The sequence below is a fragment of the Fukomys damarensis genome, unplaced genomic scaffold, assembly GCF_012274545.1.
Source record: "Fukomys damarensis isolate Sample0158 unplaced genomic scaffold, DMR_v1.0_HiC HiC_scaffold_16, whole genome shotgun sequence".
NCBI lineage: Eukaryota > Metazoa > Chordata > Mammalia > Rodentia > Bathyergidae > Fukomys > Fukomys damarensis.
In genome coordinates this window covers 65503462-65520504 of record NW_022900928.1, presented here as the reverse complement: position 1 = coordinate 65520504, position 17043 = coordinate 65503462, and the positions used below count along the sequence as shown (strand labels likewise).

The window sequence follows — 17043 nt, the reverse complement described above, 5'->3', positions numbered from 1 at the left end:
CAAGACTTAGGAGCCAGCAAGGGTCTCTCCCTTAAAGAGGGTCTAGCATCACAGGTATGGACAGGCCATGCTCCGGTCTCACCTTCGTCCCAATCCCCTTGCCCACTAAACTGCGGTTATACCAATCTCTGGGTGTCAGAGCCTTTTATTCACGGTCCTTCCCTATCCCAGGGCCTTTGCATATATGCTCCTTTGGCCTAGAAAGTGCCACCCCCACACCGCCGCAGTGTGCTCTGTGCTTCACATTTGGCTCCATCTTATCTTCGGCTCCAGTATAAATATCAATTTTCTCAGTAAATGTCTCTTTCCTGACCTATCTAATAGTAGCCGTGGTCCATGCTAGTCCATCTCACTCCGTTCCTGGTTTCCACTCACACATTAGTTGGGCTGTTTTTAATTGAATCCCTGACTACTCTGGCTGTCAGCCCATTAGCACTAAGTCCATAACTATCTTGGTCACCAGTCTATCTCAGGCCCCAGAACGGTGGTTGGCACTCAGAATGTCCATCAGCTAGCTATTGAATGAATGAATGATCCATATAGAGGGCTTGAGCGGGAGGAAATTATGCCACTATCCCTCACATTCACCCAGCTCAGGCAGATGGGGACTTTAAAGGTCTCCCAGGGTCAGGTGCCACGGCCAACACTGGGGCAGAGCCTTCCTTCTCAGAGCCAGCCCCAGGGCCTGTTCCTGCACCATCTGCCCACCCTGGCGCCTGCCCATGCCAGGAGTGCCAGGCCCAATGAAGCTGCCCTTCACTGGAGGGCTTGTCTTTGAGGGCTGCATTCCCAGTGGGAAACGCTTTGGCTTTCTCCTTTTATAGGGGAATTTTTGCTGCTGGATTGACTGTAATTGTCAAATTTGCATTTGGTACACCTGCAGCAAGAGGCCCCGGGGGCACTTAGGCCTTTGAAATCAATGAGAATAAACAAACAAATATATTCATAGGAGGGGGCCCCTGGAGGGAAGGGTTGGCTGGAAAGGAAGGGAGAGAACAAATCCAAGCACCAGGCTCACCAGTCTGCGGCAGTGAATGCGACTACCCTCCCCCTCTGCACCCCCACCAGACCGATCCAAGCTCCGTGCCAGAGTCCCCGCCTTCTATCACTACAGTGAAACCCGAGACTGTAATTTCGGAGCTAGCCTGAATGGGTTCATTTCTTTTTATTAACTTCAGCACCGGGGTTTTAGGCAAGTTGGCTATTGTTCGAGCCACGCTCCTCTCCTCTCCACTCCCCACACTTTGAAGCAGCAGGAACAGCTGGAAGAAGATGGCATTGAGCAGCAGAAGCGGCTGCTATGGGGCCAGGTTGCCTTGCACAGACTGATGGAAGCCAGAGCGGTAGAGGGAGGGTCGGCCAGAGTGAGCACTCTGTCTGGAACCCAGTGCTACCTGAGGGTTGGCACAGATGCCTTCCCAGGCTCACCTGCTGGTGTCCTACAGTTAGGAAGGGACCTGGCCCACCTCCCAGGTACCCGCTGAGCTACAGCATAATGAAGCAAAAACAATCAGTGTGCCCTACAGCTGACTTTATACATCCTCACAGAGAAACAGTTTCTGCAGAGAGCTGTTCCAGGCTCCTGAGACACCCAGCTGTAGGTTGGGACTGCTCTAGAATGAACTGATCTCCAGGGATCTGGAGGTGCGGGAGCACCTTACAGAGATAGGCATGATGTCACCACCTAGGGCAGATATCATATGGAACTCCCCAACCTCTCTGGGACTGTTTTCTCATCCAGATGTTAAACTCCCATGAGGATGAGGACATATCTGTCTAATCCAAAGCTATATTCCTGCTTCCTTACCCTGCATATAGCAGACACTTCACAGTATCGTTAAAGAAGAAAATAAATGAACACAAAAGAAAGAAGGTGGAGATAATAATATCCACATCCTAGGGAAATTGTAGGAATAAACAAGATCATGTGTAGAAAACCCTTCATGCATAATAAATGCTAATGGTGTTCAGTTGTCATCTTGTTCTCAGAGTGGTCGACTTACTTCCTCCGATGTAGGACACCTAGTGGGTAGTAGATGTGGCAATAATCTCATATTCTCCTCTCTCCAGTAGAAGATTTATTAGAACAAATGGGATTTTCTTGTGTTTAGATCCAGGGCAGCTCCTGGGGCAGGAGGAAGCTGTGGATAAACAGTGGATGGGAGGCAGTGTCCACCACTAAGGGGAGGCTGTTGCCAAGCCTGGGACCACCTTCTACTGTGGTCCCCACAAGGTGGATTCTGTGTCAGGGCAGGAGGTAGCTTCGAGGGCCCCCGAATCAGAGGACAGAGCCAGGCTGAGAGCTACATGGGGAACAGTTCCTTGTTCAATAGACAAAGAGTTGAGAACCAGCAGGGAGGGAGTGGGATGCCAATCTGGGACCTTATTGTCTGAGCTGGATTGTCAGTGTCTAACAGAAGAGGCTCCTGGGACATCAGGTCTATTAGAGGGCCAGCAGCTGGTCAGATCTACTACATGCACTGACTTTGCTGGAAAAGGAGGCTCCCGTTCCCACTTGCTCTTGCTGTCCACCTTTTCCAGGAAGCTAGGTACTGCTCCTTGGACCCCTGCTGCTGTTCTGATCCCTACCCTCTGTGAATCAATCACCCAACCAGGCTACTAGCACCTGCTGACTGCTCACCTGAAAACCCTACTAATGAAAACATACAACAGTGAAGACATCGACGATATTGACAAGTATGTACACGTGCAACATTTGCACTCTGCCAGACACTGTGTAGGCACTACATGTCCATCACTGCATCTGATCCTCCCAGCCACATGGCAGAGGAAGGGGACCGTTATCACCTATGCTCAGAAAGGAGATTAGGACTGCTGGACCTCCCCCACCAAGCATCTAAGACCAAGGCTAAATTTACCACCTTCCTTTGAGCAGTGTCCTCCTGCAGGGCCAGCTCTTTAAAGGAGTCTCCTGCCTTTACCTCAGTTCTCACACTCTCTGCCACCTGAGGCTAATGTGATAACCCCACAACTGGGGGTGTGATGATGGCTCAGTGTGGGGAGGTGTAAATGGACAGTGGGGACAGGCCCCAGAGAGGTGGGTGGGGGTTCCAGAGAGGCCTGGCAGTCACAATAGGCAGGCATCTGCATGAGTGGCTGTGACTTTGTCTTCAGAGCCCCTACTACAGCTGGCAGCCAGGTCAGAAAAGAGACAGGGAGTTAAATGAGGGGCTAAGACAAGGACAAAGGCCTAAAGTTCTAAGGGGGCACCACTATGGCATAGGGATCCTAGTATAAGACAAAGGGTCTAATACATGGGTTACACACCTTCTCATATTCACCATGGAAGCTGCTAACTACTGTGCTTATTCTTTCCACTTGTGATCTCGTTTGACTGTCAAAAGCCTTCGCAGGGTATTAATACTCATTTATAGGTAAGGACACTGAAGCTGAAGAGGCTGGCTCAAGGTCTCACAATTAGGAAGCACCAGAGGCTGGACTTGACCTCTGCTTTCTAAGGCCTACCTGCACCCCAATCAATTGCTTCTTGAGACACTGTACTACAGAAAACACAACTGGATGTGGTCATATGGGTACAGAAGGAGTTTACATGGTCCTTTCCTGTGGATCAGAAAAGCTAAAACTTTGGGGCAGATCTGTAACCCAGTATGGGAACTTGGAGTTGGGAAGGAGCAAGCCAGGTGTCATTTGGTGTTACAGGGCTCTCAGGAGCAGCCCTGGGCTCTACCTGCCGTGATGGAGGAGAACCAGCCACTGACCAACCAACCAGTCTTTCCTCAGTCCTCCCAAGGAGCAATGGAGGGAGTCTTAGCTTGCAACAGGAGATACAGCCTTCACCCCAGCCTAAATATTACACAAGCCACTAACTTCCCAGAGCTGTGGGCTCCTCGTCTGTGACATGAAGAAGTTGGCCTCACTATATATCCCTATTGCTTTCCTTCCTTAACAATCAACAACCTATATATCAGCAGTGCCTCAGGATCTCATGGCATGGCCTCACCTTGTCACCCCTCAGTCTTGTGCACCTGGAAGGCAGGTAGGGCTGGGAGCTCAGTCACCAACTGCCTGAGCCTGAATCCTAGTTCTTCGCTTCCTGGCAATGTGGCAAGCCAAGTTATTGATCTCTGTGAAATAGGGGCAATGACAGTGTCTACCTGCAGAGGTGGATTACTAGGAACCTAACACAACTTAAGTTTCAGAGTCCCATATTTGCACAGAACATCCCAAGGCCCTAATTTTTCTTAATAGACTGTCAAGAATCACATGTGCTTTAGACCTAGAAACCTGGAGTCTTCCTGCCAACCTAAGAGTTCCTGAAAGCACACCAAGTTGTTAGACCAATGACTCACTTAGTCTACGCACTTAGGAAATGTTAGTTGTTGTGGTGTTGTCATTTTTGGCATCCCATCTAAGTCCCCCCATTTTACAGAGGAGAAACTAAATCTTAGTGATGTTATTTGACTTGTCCCTAACTTCTCAGCCAATGAGAGCCAGTTCCCCAGCAGTCTTCCTGGGGACATGGCCGAAGAAAACAAGCCAACCCTTGGCTTCAAAGGGGCAGAAATTTTCACCAATGAACCCTACAAAAGAAATAGGATGGTAGCTGAGACAGGCAGAACTGGGAACAGCAACCAGGCTTTGTAAATGGGAGGAATAATAAGGAAAAGCCAAAAGGGGTGCTGGATCTGGGAGTTTCCAGGTCAGTGGGCAAACCACAGTGGCTGTTGAGAGACAGGAATCTGAATGTGGTACGCAGACATGCAGCCAGGGAGCTGCTTGTTCAGCTAAGGTGAAGCCAGGATGAATGGGGATGCAGAACTCTATTGTCAGGGACTGCGGGCTTATTCTTTCAAAGAGAGCTGGAGGCCTTTGAGAATGTCAGGTCTCCCCTACTGCACTATGTATCCTCATTAGTATGTAAACCGGGCCATTGGGAAGCATTCTGTGAGACCCATGAGTCTTCATAATGCTCTTCAACCAAAAATGTACTGAACTACCTTTATGGAATATCCATTAGGGGCTGAGCAGAGTGCCAGGTTCTTTTTTTTTTTTTTTTTTTTTTTTTTTTAACATTGAGGAGAAATTCGAGTAAGTGCTACATGGTTTTTTAATGCATGACCTTAATATTCCAAAATGGCAATGCAAGTAGATATTGTTATCCCTATTTCTGTAGAAAGGGAAACTGAGCCTCCCAAAGCTTATGTGTCTTGCTTTAAGTCACATAGCAGGAGGATGTCAGAGGACGCTGGGAGGCAAATCTGTGTATGTTGAAGTCTTACTCATCCTACCCTGCTGTACTTATTTAAATAAATTGATGAATAAATAAGAGTATTTGCTGAAAATACCCACTGCCAGTCAGAGCCTCTTACAGTGTCATTAAAGGTTTGGTGACTGGCCTACTGCAGCCCCCTGTTCTCTGCAAGCCTGGCTAAATGGGAAACCCTTGGTTTTTTGTCTAGAGAGCCCCTCATTCCTCCTTGTGCCCTGAGTCTTGGTGCCCTCCCCTGCACCCTGGAGCTAAGCCCTCTCTTCCCAGCTCTCCCTTCCTCCCACTGCTGTGAGCCACAGCATTTTCCGGAGTGCACTGTTGTGTGTCAAATGTTTGGGGTCGGCGCTGAGCAAGGCAGTGCGGCAGCCGGCCTCGCTGTACTTGTTACAGCTCAGTGGAAACACCAGTGCTCTTTGGAGGGGCAGGGGAGGAATCAATGTTTCAGTCACACTATAAATAATGTAGCAGGAAGGGTGTTGTGTAAGCGGTGCTCTGGGTTTTGCCAGGAGGTATGTTTTCCTTCTTTCTTTCTTTTTTGTTTTTCTTTTACCTTCCTCCCCCAACACCCCTTGAGTCAGTCCAATACAGAATGCCTCCCACCAGGGATCAGAGGAAAACAGCTCAGCTCCAAGGGAAGAGGAAGACTAAACTGTTGGAGCTAAACAAATCAACCCCTGTAGGGAAAGTGGGGCAGGAGGAGAAAGTCTGGCCTGGCTGGGCACTTGGCAGTGATGAGAGAGAGGGTCTTCTGGAAGGCTTTGCTCATCCAGGCAGGGGTGGGAGAGGAGCAAGAAACCCCATGAGGAAGGCAGTGCTTTCTGGACAAGGAGGGTTGGGATGGACTCTGGCCTTTCAGCTTCTCCAGCCTGACAGGTGTGCAAAGCCTAAGAGGGAGGTTGGTGGGTTCATCTACAGAATGGAAGGGATGGCCCCACAGTCTAGGGTCGTGGGAGCCAAGGTGGGAAGACAAAGCCAGTGGAGTCAGAAGCAGAGCCCAATCCATGGTAATGGCAGGAGCCAAAGGCTGGGCACAGGGAGGAGCCATCAGTGCTCAGGTGAGCTGCATGCTCGGCAGCATCCTGGGAGGTGGACCGGTGTTCAGAGCTGAGTCTATGACTTGGCAAGGGTATGCGAGACATAAAGGGCAGAAGTTTAAGGGGGTCTTATGCTACAAGGCAGCTGATTCTTCTTCCTGTTTCCTTTGGGCCTCAATGTTCCCTGGCATTCAGCCTGGCATTCAGAATGAGAAGGGAGCCTCCCCACCTCAGAGGCCAAGTGGAGATGGCAAGTCAAAAGCAAGGGCAACTCCTGAGACCTACAGCAGGGAACCAGATGAAGCCGAGGCCTTTCTCCTCCCGGCGATCTCGTGTGTAGGAATAGTCTGGGGAGCTTGGTTTTTTGTTCTTTTTTTTTTTTTAATGCAGATATCTTGTCCCATTCCAGCCTACTGAATCTAGATTTCTGGATGGGACCTAAGAATCTTCATTTAAAATTAAGCACCTTAGGTGACTCTGATGTACATGAATTTTGATAACACTTCTTAGGAGCTACATTTGATATCTTTGATTTGAAACAGTTTGCTGGAAAAGGCCTCTCCTACCTAAAAGCCAAGAGACCTATGTGAGTTAATATTGTCCATTTGACAGTGTAAAACGCTGGCTGAGCACGTACTGTGTGTAAAGTTGCACTAGGCTGTTACCCGGAACCACAGACACAGGTAGTCTTAGGGTGGAACGGACTTCAGAGCATCTGCCAGCTCTTCCATGTCGTTCTTGACTCAGTCATCCAAGAATTCACTGCTCAAGTCCATGGCTGACTGGTTTGCAGGTCCTCATTCTGCACTGGGTACACAGACCAACTCTGGGGCCTCTCTACCTGATAGCCCTTCAGAGTTTGAAGCTGCCTATCATGTTCCCTTGGAGTCTCTTTTCCGGATAAAAACTACCAGTTCCATGAAAGGAAGGATTTGCTGACTTCTCGCTTTTCTTCTTGCCTGCTACAACTTTTGCTTCTTTGTATACCTAGGCCAGTGACTATCTTCTTAAAAATGATTCTTTACTCCCAGGGAAGGGGCACAGCAGAAATGAAGGACCCAGGCAAACCCTCTCTTCCATTTTCTGGAGATAGACTGGGCTTTGCTCAAAAAAGTGATCTTTAGAGGAGGGAAGCTGGTTCCCCCAGAGAAGCCGTTGGGGCAGAACCCTTCTGAGAGAGGCAAGAAACAAATTCAGACTATTCCAAGCCTTCTGCGCTCCCTAGGGCTAAGGCGTCACTGACCAGCATGCAGCCTTTGAAGAGCTGTTTCTGAGGCTTCAACTGGAAGGTAGACCCAATCCTGGACCATGCTACAAGATGCCAACTCTCTGCTTCACACCCTGCCCTGGGCTGAGTCTCCATGACTCCGATACCCTTGGCTCTCCCCTCCAGCAAGACAGCATCAGAGGGAAGAAAAGGAGAGAAAGGCGTCCTTTGATGGAGATAGTGTATAGAGGGAACAAGATCCTCAATCATGCTTTATCACACTAGCCTCAGCGAGGGATGCTGGAGAGGAGAACTGGGAGGACCAGGTGGCAGGCAGAGAAACGATTTGAGCAGTGGCATTTGGAACTGATTGCAGGAGAGACAGTCTGGGGCCGGGGAGGCTTCATTATAATAATTGTATCCTTCCCCTGTAGTTACGACCTTGCAAATGTAACTTGATGTTTGTAATGAGCCATAATTAGACAATCACCAAAAGTTACCGTGAGTAGAGTGAATGTAAAACCCAGTCAGTGATGGTACCCTGTGTAGTCACTGTTCAGGTATTCCTGTTGTATTCTCACCTTCTTCCTCCCTTGTGGCAGAAGCCCCAGGAAAAGCCTTCCATGGCCATAGCTGCACCTTGGCTACTCTGCTGTTACCCGGCTGTGGTCTGTGATCCTTTGAGATGTCTATTTCTGGTTGCCTGGCCTTGGGTTTCCTCCTGCCACTTGGAAGAATCATCTTCTATATCTGAGTCCTTGGATTATTAGCTCTGAGAAAGTTGGATATGCCTGTAAGATTCGGGGTCCCAAGAGGAAAATTCCTAGGACCAGTCCATCACAGCATTCTTCATTCCTGGACCAGGGGCCTAGACATTTTTGTCACTTTTTCTAAGAAAGCGGCATACTGATGCCCAAGATTACACAGCTAGGACTGAAGACAAAGTATGTAACCTCTTCTGCATTTTTTCTCCACTAATGGGAATACAGTCCCCAGGTCCAAGGACTCCTAATGATGAGACTTTAGCCATCAATACCATACGTGGTCTGATCAAATATAGAGTGAAATATAGAGTAAATTTTCAATTTTTTCAGTAAAAGACACATTGATCCCCCTCAAAATGGTCCCTCTCACTTTGAACACACTTACCCCATCATTCTTGCCATTTTCTGAAACATTTTGTGTAAACTCCTTTTGTGAATTTACAAAATGTGATAAAAAAAAAATATGGTGAAAGCTGCTGCTGAGTGCCATCCAATGGAAATGCCGAATTGTAAAAACATTATTATGCATCCTCATTCACCTTTTTCACTGCATCTGGCACCGTAAACTTCCGGCTCCTCCCAAAGACAAAGTGAGCATCAAAGGGAAACATTTTTTTCTTTTTTTGGTACCAGAGATTGAACTCAGGTCCTTGCACTTGCAAGACAGGCCACTGAACCACTGAGCTAAATCCCCAGCCCTCAAAGGGAAACTTTTTAAACTGATCCAGGACATCAAGGCACCTGTGACAACAAACTAAAGACACTCACAAAACAGGACTTCTGGAACTGCTTCAGAAAGTGACAAGTGCAATGGGATAAGTGTGTTCAAACTAGGGAGAGTATTTTTGAGGGAGATTAATGACAATGTAACTTCTACTATAATAATTCTTAGAAATTGAACATTCACCATATTTTTTGATCAAATCACATATGTATACATAACAGGAAAGGAAGCTATTCAGAATAAAAAGTCCTTCTCAAAGTCAGGATGCAAAATCACCTCTAGATAGAGCTTGCTTTACGTCTCAGCTAGGCTAGCACTCACTCTCCCTCTTGCATGGATGTACCATGTGAATGAGAGCCCCTAATCGAATTGTGTACTGGCAGCAGACACGGGGCACCTGTTAATGCTAATGATAGTGAATGGTGCCCTGACCCTTTTGGCAGCTGGGCCCCAGCTCCCTGAGTGGAGCGAGTTTGAATGTTTACAACATTTACATTTTAATTAAAATCCTTTTTGGAGCCTCCAGAGTTTCCATGAATCTATTAGTCCCTACCCCAGCCTCCCCCATTATGGCAAAGTCCTTTCAGAGGACAGGATCTGTACTGAGCTGGGTACTGACCTTATTCTTGTGGTTATTAAATGAGACCTCCTGGAGAGCAGAGAGCAAGGAAGGAATTTAGAGATTACAGAATCCAACCTGTCATTTCTCAGATGAGGAAACCGAGGGCCAGGTGGAAAAAGCATTTGCCTAAGGACACGTGGATGATAGCAGAACCAGGCTTGCAGTTTCTGTCTGGCTCCTCAGTACATTTAACACTCAGCGCAACACCAGCACCCTCCTTAAATGGAGGACCGGAGAGGGGCAGGTTGCTGGTGACTTCAGTCTCACCTGCCCCAATCTTGGCATTCTAAGCCTCTTCTGTGGGACTTAGGCCCTCAGATCTCTGAAGGGACCAGATCACCGAAGCAGGAGACTCTGATCATGTAGTTAGACCATTTCCTACAGCATATGTCAGGGAGGAGAAAGAGAGAGAGGTGGGGGAAGCCAGAAAAGACATAAGTGGTCCCAAGTGAGTTTACCACAAGCGTGTGGAGCAGGTGACAATGCCCTGCAAGTCAGGGAGTGCTGGTGCAGAGATGCACTGGCCCATAGTTTTGGGTGAGTTGCCATCCAGTCATTCAGAGCCAAGCGTGTGGACCTCCTCTACCTCCTTCAGGGCTGCCCAGGAAAGCCATTTATTTCATGTTCCACTATCCAGTGCCCTCGGGACCTCAGGAAGACCTGTGCCTACACAATAGCAATACCTTGGCAAATTCTAGAGGAGCCAAGCTGTTTTGGAAGATGATCTTATTTCACTACAGAGAAAGGACACTGTTTGGGCTCAGTTTCTTATTGTTGAATGAGAACATCGTGAGTGGCCTCATAATCTGTGGTCAGGCATGTTTTAGATCCACGTGGAAGCATTCTATTAACTCAAAAGCACTATGATAAAACTCTGGCTCTTGGTGTGACTGTCACAGCCAGAGAGACTTGTCTGATATATTTACAAAGGGAACAGAAACTAGGCTGAAAGGAAAAGGTCTTCCTCAAAGTAGCCCCTTGTTACTACAGAACGGGGCTGAACTTGGGTCACTGTAAGTCTCCCCTACATCCTCTGGAACAGCAGCAGTCTTCCCCGGAGCTGGGAGGAAGGCTACCCGGGAGGTAGGAAGATCATGGTCTGATGACCTAGAGGCACCCAGGTAACCAGCTTTTCTTCTAGCAAGTAGGGAACCTAACCAGCATTGGGTCACTGGGGTAGAGATGCAGTGTATTTTATTGAAACTTTTGTTTATGGGATTAGTTCATGGCCAGCAGCCCAGTTTACCTAAGGAGAATCTGTGCCATTGAACAATGTGTTTCTCCTAATCCTGAGCTGTTTGTCTCTTCTTTGGGCTGGAATGCATTATTGGGACTGCTCAGCTCTGTCACTTTCTCCCAAGATGTTAACCCTTCATAGCACCTTGCCTACACCTAGTGTACAAACCAGCCTACCTTGGCCGTCACTCCTCGGGGCTGAGGGTTTCCTTCTTGCTCTCCTGGGGCCTGGCAGCATCCTTTGGGGAAAGTGCTAACTTTCCCTAGGCTTGTGTTTCCCAGTCTATAAAACGAGGGATTTGAGTGTCATCACCCTGTAGAAGTAGGTCAGGAGAGCCTCCTGGACATCAGAATAAGAGCAGGCGGTCACCCCAAACTGGGTTGTGGTGTGGGCACACTGTGGCAGCTCACTCTGTTACTGCACCATGGTAAGCATGTAGCATAAGCCCCAAGGACTCGAGGGTTGCAGACAGGATACCACAGTCCCCTGTGTATGCTTGAAAAGTGGGTCCTAAAAGAAAGCTTGCGTTGCATCCTGTGCTTCATGGCTCCACAGTCACTGCACAAGCTTTGTCGTCAATTAGCAGGCAGTTGTACGGTGGAGAGGCCATTGTTCTCGAGTAGTCAGCTCATGGTGCCTCCGTGCCAGCTGGCATCCTGTGACCAAGCCCAGCTCCAGCACAGGAAGGTGATACCGGCAAGCAGCAGCAGTCTGAGTTCATTGTGCTGTGCCAGGACCCATACCAGAGTCAATCACTCCTTGACATTCCAGGAGCAGAACACCGTTTTCCAGCTGGCAACGAAGAGGCTCGGCTTTTGTGTAGAACAATAGCATGGCTGAATATTTTAATGATCACAGTCCCAGAATCTCAGGGTTAAAAAGGGGCCTTCAAAGGTTAACAACCTCAGTTCCTCTTAATGCTAAAATCTCCCTCTGTAATCCAGTGTCCATCTCTGTGTGTCTTACCTGCTTTTGCAAAAAAAGAATTGGGACTATTAACAGTTGCAAATAAAGTCAGAAAAGTAGGTCCCCATATAGACAGAAGGACAAGACAAGGAGGGGATTGTTTTGCCAGCAATCCAGGATTAGCAGGTCTCTGACAATGAGCATTAAATTCAATGCTGAGCCTTTTGGCAGCAAAGGCAAAAATGGAAATATGATTGTTATATGGGTGTCAGACAAAAGGACTCGTGACAGGAGAGACACACTTTCTCCTGGTACTAAATTTTAAACAAGTCCCATTCATTTACCAGCCAGGGAAGGTGATCTGGAAGTGGGGCTTCATTTAGGTTTCTCTTTCCTCTGATGTCCTTATGTTCCAGAGTCTTTTAGGCCTCTCAAGGCTCTCTCTGGCTGGTCATCTTCCTGTTTCTTTTTTCAGGAGCCCATTGGGTTTCTGTGGGCCTGAAGTTCCAGGGAGGCATTTCCCCTTTGAAAACCTAAGGGCTTCTGAGGACCAGGAAGGAAGGCACTGATTTGGGACAGGGATGGAGAAATGCCAGGCAGGAGCCTTGCTTTTGGGCACTGGCTGCTGCTAGGCTTAGGCAAACAGAAATGCTGGTGCCTGTCACTAGTGCCAGAGCCTGCAGCCCATACATACTTGCCCCAGGTTAGATGGGTTTTACCAGCTTTCCGTGTGGTTTCCAGGATGTCCCTTTTGTGGTACTGAGTATCTGGGTGGAAGTCCCAAAGGTTCTGAAGTGTGGGCTGCACTTTTCCTCTGGCTTTTCACAAACTTCATTTTCAATCCTTCCTCTGCTAATTACCACCTATGTGACCTTGGTCATGATACTTAACCTCTCTAAGCCTCAGTTTCCTTACCAATAAAGTGAAGATGATAGTACATACCTCATAGGTTGTTGTAAGTATTGAAAAATAACACCTGTAAAGTCTGTTCATGGTGCAGAATAAAGTGGGAGCTACTTATGACTGGTATGATCATTATGCCTCAGAAATCAAAGCCCACAAATACTCACCGCTCTTCTGCCTGCACCTCCTGAACCTGGACCCCTGTGCCTGCTGGGGGGCTCCCCGTGCAAGTGGACCCCAGGAGCCAGCCATTGAGATGGCAGCTGGGCTGCAGGCCTATGTGTGAGCTGGAGCCATGCCCAGCAGAGGCTGCAAGGCCCTCAGCCCTAGCTTAGCCGTGGGCTACTCGCTTAGGATTTGGAAAGAGGGAATGTGTTGGCAGCTGCCACAACATCTGGATACCTGGCACAGAGGCAAACATGGGCAGAGGGTTTTCTGTCTGGGGAGATTGTTACACCTGATTCTATATTTTATATCCTGGGGTAGAGATGAGGATAAATGTCATTCCAGGTGGCCCCATCAGGGCAGCCAAAGTAAAGCACTGCCATTCCTACCTTCCATTCCTCCATTAGATCAGTGCCCTTCATTCATGCTGCAGATGAACATTTGTCAGTGTGGGCAGGTATGTACCTGAGCTAAAACAGGCCAGTCCTGGCTGTGTTCTGGATTGATTTCTGAGGTCCCTTCCAACTTAACATTCTGCAGGATCCTGAGCCCATAATTCAAGGAAGCTGCAGCTCCCCAGAACAGTGACAATGAAACAATAAATCTTGCCCATTTAAATAATGCCTCTGTTCCTATTCCACTTGCTAACATACTTTCCTTCCCAATTTTTCACCACATTCCTTGGAGACAAGAATTAATCACTCCTGTCTCATAAATGGACAGATAGGGGCTCACCAAAGGAGGTGACTTTTCCAGGGTCACAGGAAAAGCTGTGGCTATTTCTACTATGTAGCTACATCTCCCGATTGTAGTTAAGTGTTCTCTCTCTGTTATTTTCTATGACATTTTTATTGAGATGTACTACACAGTACACCCATTTTAACTGTATAATTCAATGGTTTTTAGTACTTTGACAGATATGTGTGACCATCGCCAGAGATAAACCTCTTAACCTTTAGCTGACATTCCCTTGTTCTAATATGTCTCTGTAGATTTGCCTATTTGGGGCATTCATATTGATGGAATTTGTGACGTATTATATATGGCCTTTTATGCCTGGCTTCTTTCACTTAGCATAATACTTTCAAGGTCTACCTATATCAGATCTTCATTCCTTCTTATGGTCAAATTATATTCCACTGGACAGATGGATGACTTTTCGTGTATTTGTTCATCAGTTGATGGGCATTTTGATTGTTTTCACCTTTGCCTAGTATGAGTGATGCTTCTATAAACATTCATATACAAGTTTTGTTGTGAGTGTGTGTTTTCATTTCTCTTGAGTATATGCCTAGGAGTAGAATTGCTGGGTCATGTCATGACTCTGTTCAACCATTAAGGAACTTCCAGACTGTTCTCCAAAGTGGCTACACTATTTGACTCCTACCAGCAGTATATGAAGGTTTCAATTTCTCCACATCCTTGCCAAGACCGATGTGCTTTTAAACACTCATCCGGCTTGTGGTCAGGCAGGGGCTCTATAGTCAAGGCAGGTATTCAGATGAGCTTAATTTAGGCCAAGTGATCATTGAGTGAGTTGGGATGGAATTACACATCCCTCTGGGACCACCATCTCCAGGCTCCTACAAGTTGTTCAGGTGTCAGGCTCAACCAAAGACCAGCACTGGTCTCCACAGGAGACTATTTGCAATGTAGAATCCAGAACACTGGATCCACTCTGCGGAAAGGTAGACTTAGAGGAAGGAAATCCTGCTTCTGAAGAAGATGTGAACCTGGGCTACCCAAGGGCCTGGACCAACTACCAATTACTAGTAGGGTCTATTGAGCATGGCCATGCCTATCTTATAAGGCAGGAACTGTCATCCCTGATGTCTCCCTGAGCCTATGTCTAAAGAGCGGGAGTGAGAACACTTGCCTGAAGGGATGCTGACCACATACCAAATGATGTCAAGAAAGTACTTTGAAACTCTGAAGAACAGCCACTTTAGGGGCCCAGTTAGTCTTGTTTTCACCAAAGATGTCGCCAGGGCTCATCTGTGGGCTAGACAGCGCAGCCTGTTAGAGTGGGGCCAGGTGAAGCCATGGGACAGAAGTGCTGCTGCAGTGCTGTTGGGGGCTTTTCTGTGGTCTTACAACCTGATTTTCCTTCTTGTCCCATTTCTAGCCTGAGGCTGGGTCAGCAAGTTTGCAGGACCAGTAGCTAGACAGGGACAATAGCTGTGGTGGCTATAAAAATAAAGAGCTGTGAATGAAGCTTTGATCAAAAGGTGGCCTTAGACTGGGACCACCCACCAGGCTATGTCTACATGAAGCTGGTCACAGGGATGACCTCCAAGGTCTCCCAGGCCTTGTTTTCCAGGCTGAGAAGGCATAAGAGACACACAAGATTGTTTAGATGACATCCCTGCCTTTTCCCTGGAGGTCTGAGGGGGATCCCTCACTGCCTGGACTTCACAGGTTGATGAGGCAACAGGGTACCAAGCCTGTCTGGGCTGCTCTGGAGAACACTGACACTGGAATTCCCTCTGGGCTTGAGCCCGAGACTGCACTGACCAGGAAGGTGAGCTGCTGTTTCCTGAGCAGCCCTCAGCCATTCCTGATCATCTTGACAACCCTAACAAGCCACCTACCAGAGCTCCAAGGTCCATTGCACCTTCACACACATCCATGCATGCACATACCTGTATATGCGCTGAACAGAATGACTCAGAAGGCCTCTGACTCCTAACTCCGTCTTCTAACCTTCCTTCAGATATATCAAGGTTCCGACAGCCCCTTTGTCAGAGGCTGCATGTAATCTTGTGGCTTTCTACCTAACTGTTCTGCAAAAAGGCTGGAGAGGAGCATTTCTAAAGAATTTCTTCTCTTTGAGGTATTCATTCATTTATTTAACCAAAGTCCACCAATCATCTTGTGATACCTACTGCACTCAGGAACCATGGGAAAGAAATGTGGGCCCTGTCATCTTCAGCCTTGTGGTCTGCAAAAGCCATCAACAGTGGGCCAATTCATGTTTGGGTTCTTGAATCCAGGTACCAACCTTGGCAGCTCTGCTGAATCACTTGGGGAGTGTTCCCAACCAGATTCCTGGGCCCCCCTTGGGGGTCCAGACTTAGAAGGCCCAGGTGAAGCTTGGGGATCTGTGTTTTTTCAAAGTTCATGAATGATGCCAATACGGAGCCATATCTGGGGGCTGCAGCTCAGGCCTGTTCCCTGGTTGCACAAATGAGGAAACTGAAACCCAGAAAGATTTGATCAACTTGCCCAGGTGGTGGGCAGTGGCTATTCACCACCCTTTCCAAAATATCCTGCCAACAAAATGGGGCTGGGCAGGTGGAGCCAAGTCAAGACTTCTGATGAAGACTGGTCCTGGAAGACTTCTCAGAGGCATCTCCCAGCCAGGGAAGCAGGAGGTCTTTGCAAGCTAGGTATGGTGAGGGTGTCAAAAGTCTCCAGGTAAGAATTTCCTAGGTCTGTTTGGGGAATGGGAACTAGGAGATTGGTACAGAAGGGCAAGTTGAAAACAAAATTTGAAATCATAAAATTCATACAGTATTCTATAGGCACTGGGGAAGGTATTTTAAGCCACTGGCCAGTCATTCGCAAAATGAAATGTATAATTAGTTAAAGGGGGTGCAGCACAAAGCAGAGAGCTGGGTGAGGGAGAGCCAGTCGGAAGTGAGCCCACTCATACCACTCAGGGTGGGGAGTGGGTCACTGTGGGCCCTGAGAGGAGAGCAGAGGTGCGAGGCCCAGCTGAGTGGCCTTAAGAAGTCAGGGTAATGGATGAGCCCAAGAGGTTAACATTTGGACCTCTGTGCCTCCAAGAACAGGAATCTGATTGTGGAGCTGGGGGACGGGGGCTTGCCAGAGCAGAGAGCAAGTTTAAGGGAAAAACTTTCCCATTAGGTCTGAAGTAGAGAAAGTACAGCACAGAACGCAATTCCCAGCCTGAGCAAATGCTCAGGAATCAGATATCATTGTTGCCTATTGGTCTGAGCTTGGTCTGAGCTTGTGGGGTTCTCCTTCTTCTGCCCCTGCTCTGATTCTCTAAAGCAGGCATTCATCTTCCCAGAACCACTAAGCATTTGGCTTTGCAAAGAGCTTAGCGTCCTGTACCTCCTGCCTCTCCAGGAGGCCCCCTTGGAGCTGGGGTCAGGAGGGTTGCAGGAACCCCGGGGATAGGTGTGAGAGAAGAAGGGAGCATACATTTATTGAGCAGCTGCCAGAAACAGAGTCTGCAGTGGGCATAGTATCTGGAGAAGTGTT

General features: G+C 48.0%; 1 protein-coding gene across 3 annotated transcripts in view; it reads left to right on the top strand.

The window, feature by feature from the left end:
- The window catches only part of Dscaml1 (DS cell adhesion molecule like 1), a 299015-nt gene that overhangs the window by 96437 nt on the left and 185535 nt on the right, over positions 1-17043 (top strand). The window lies entirely within an intron of this gene.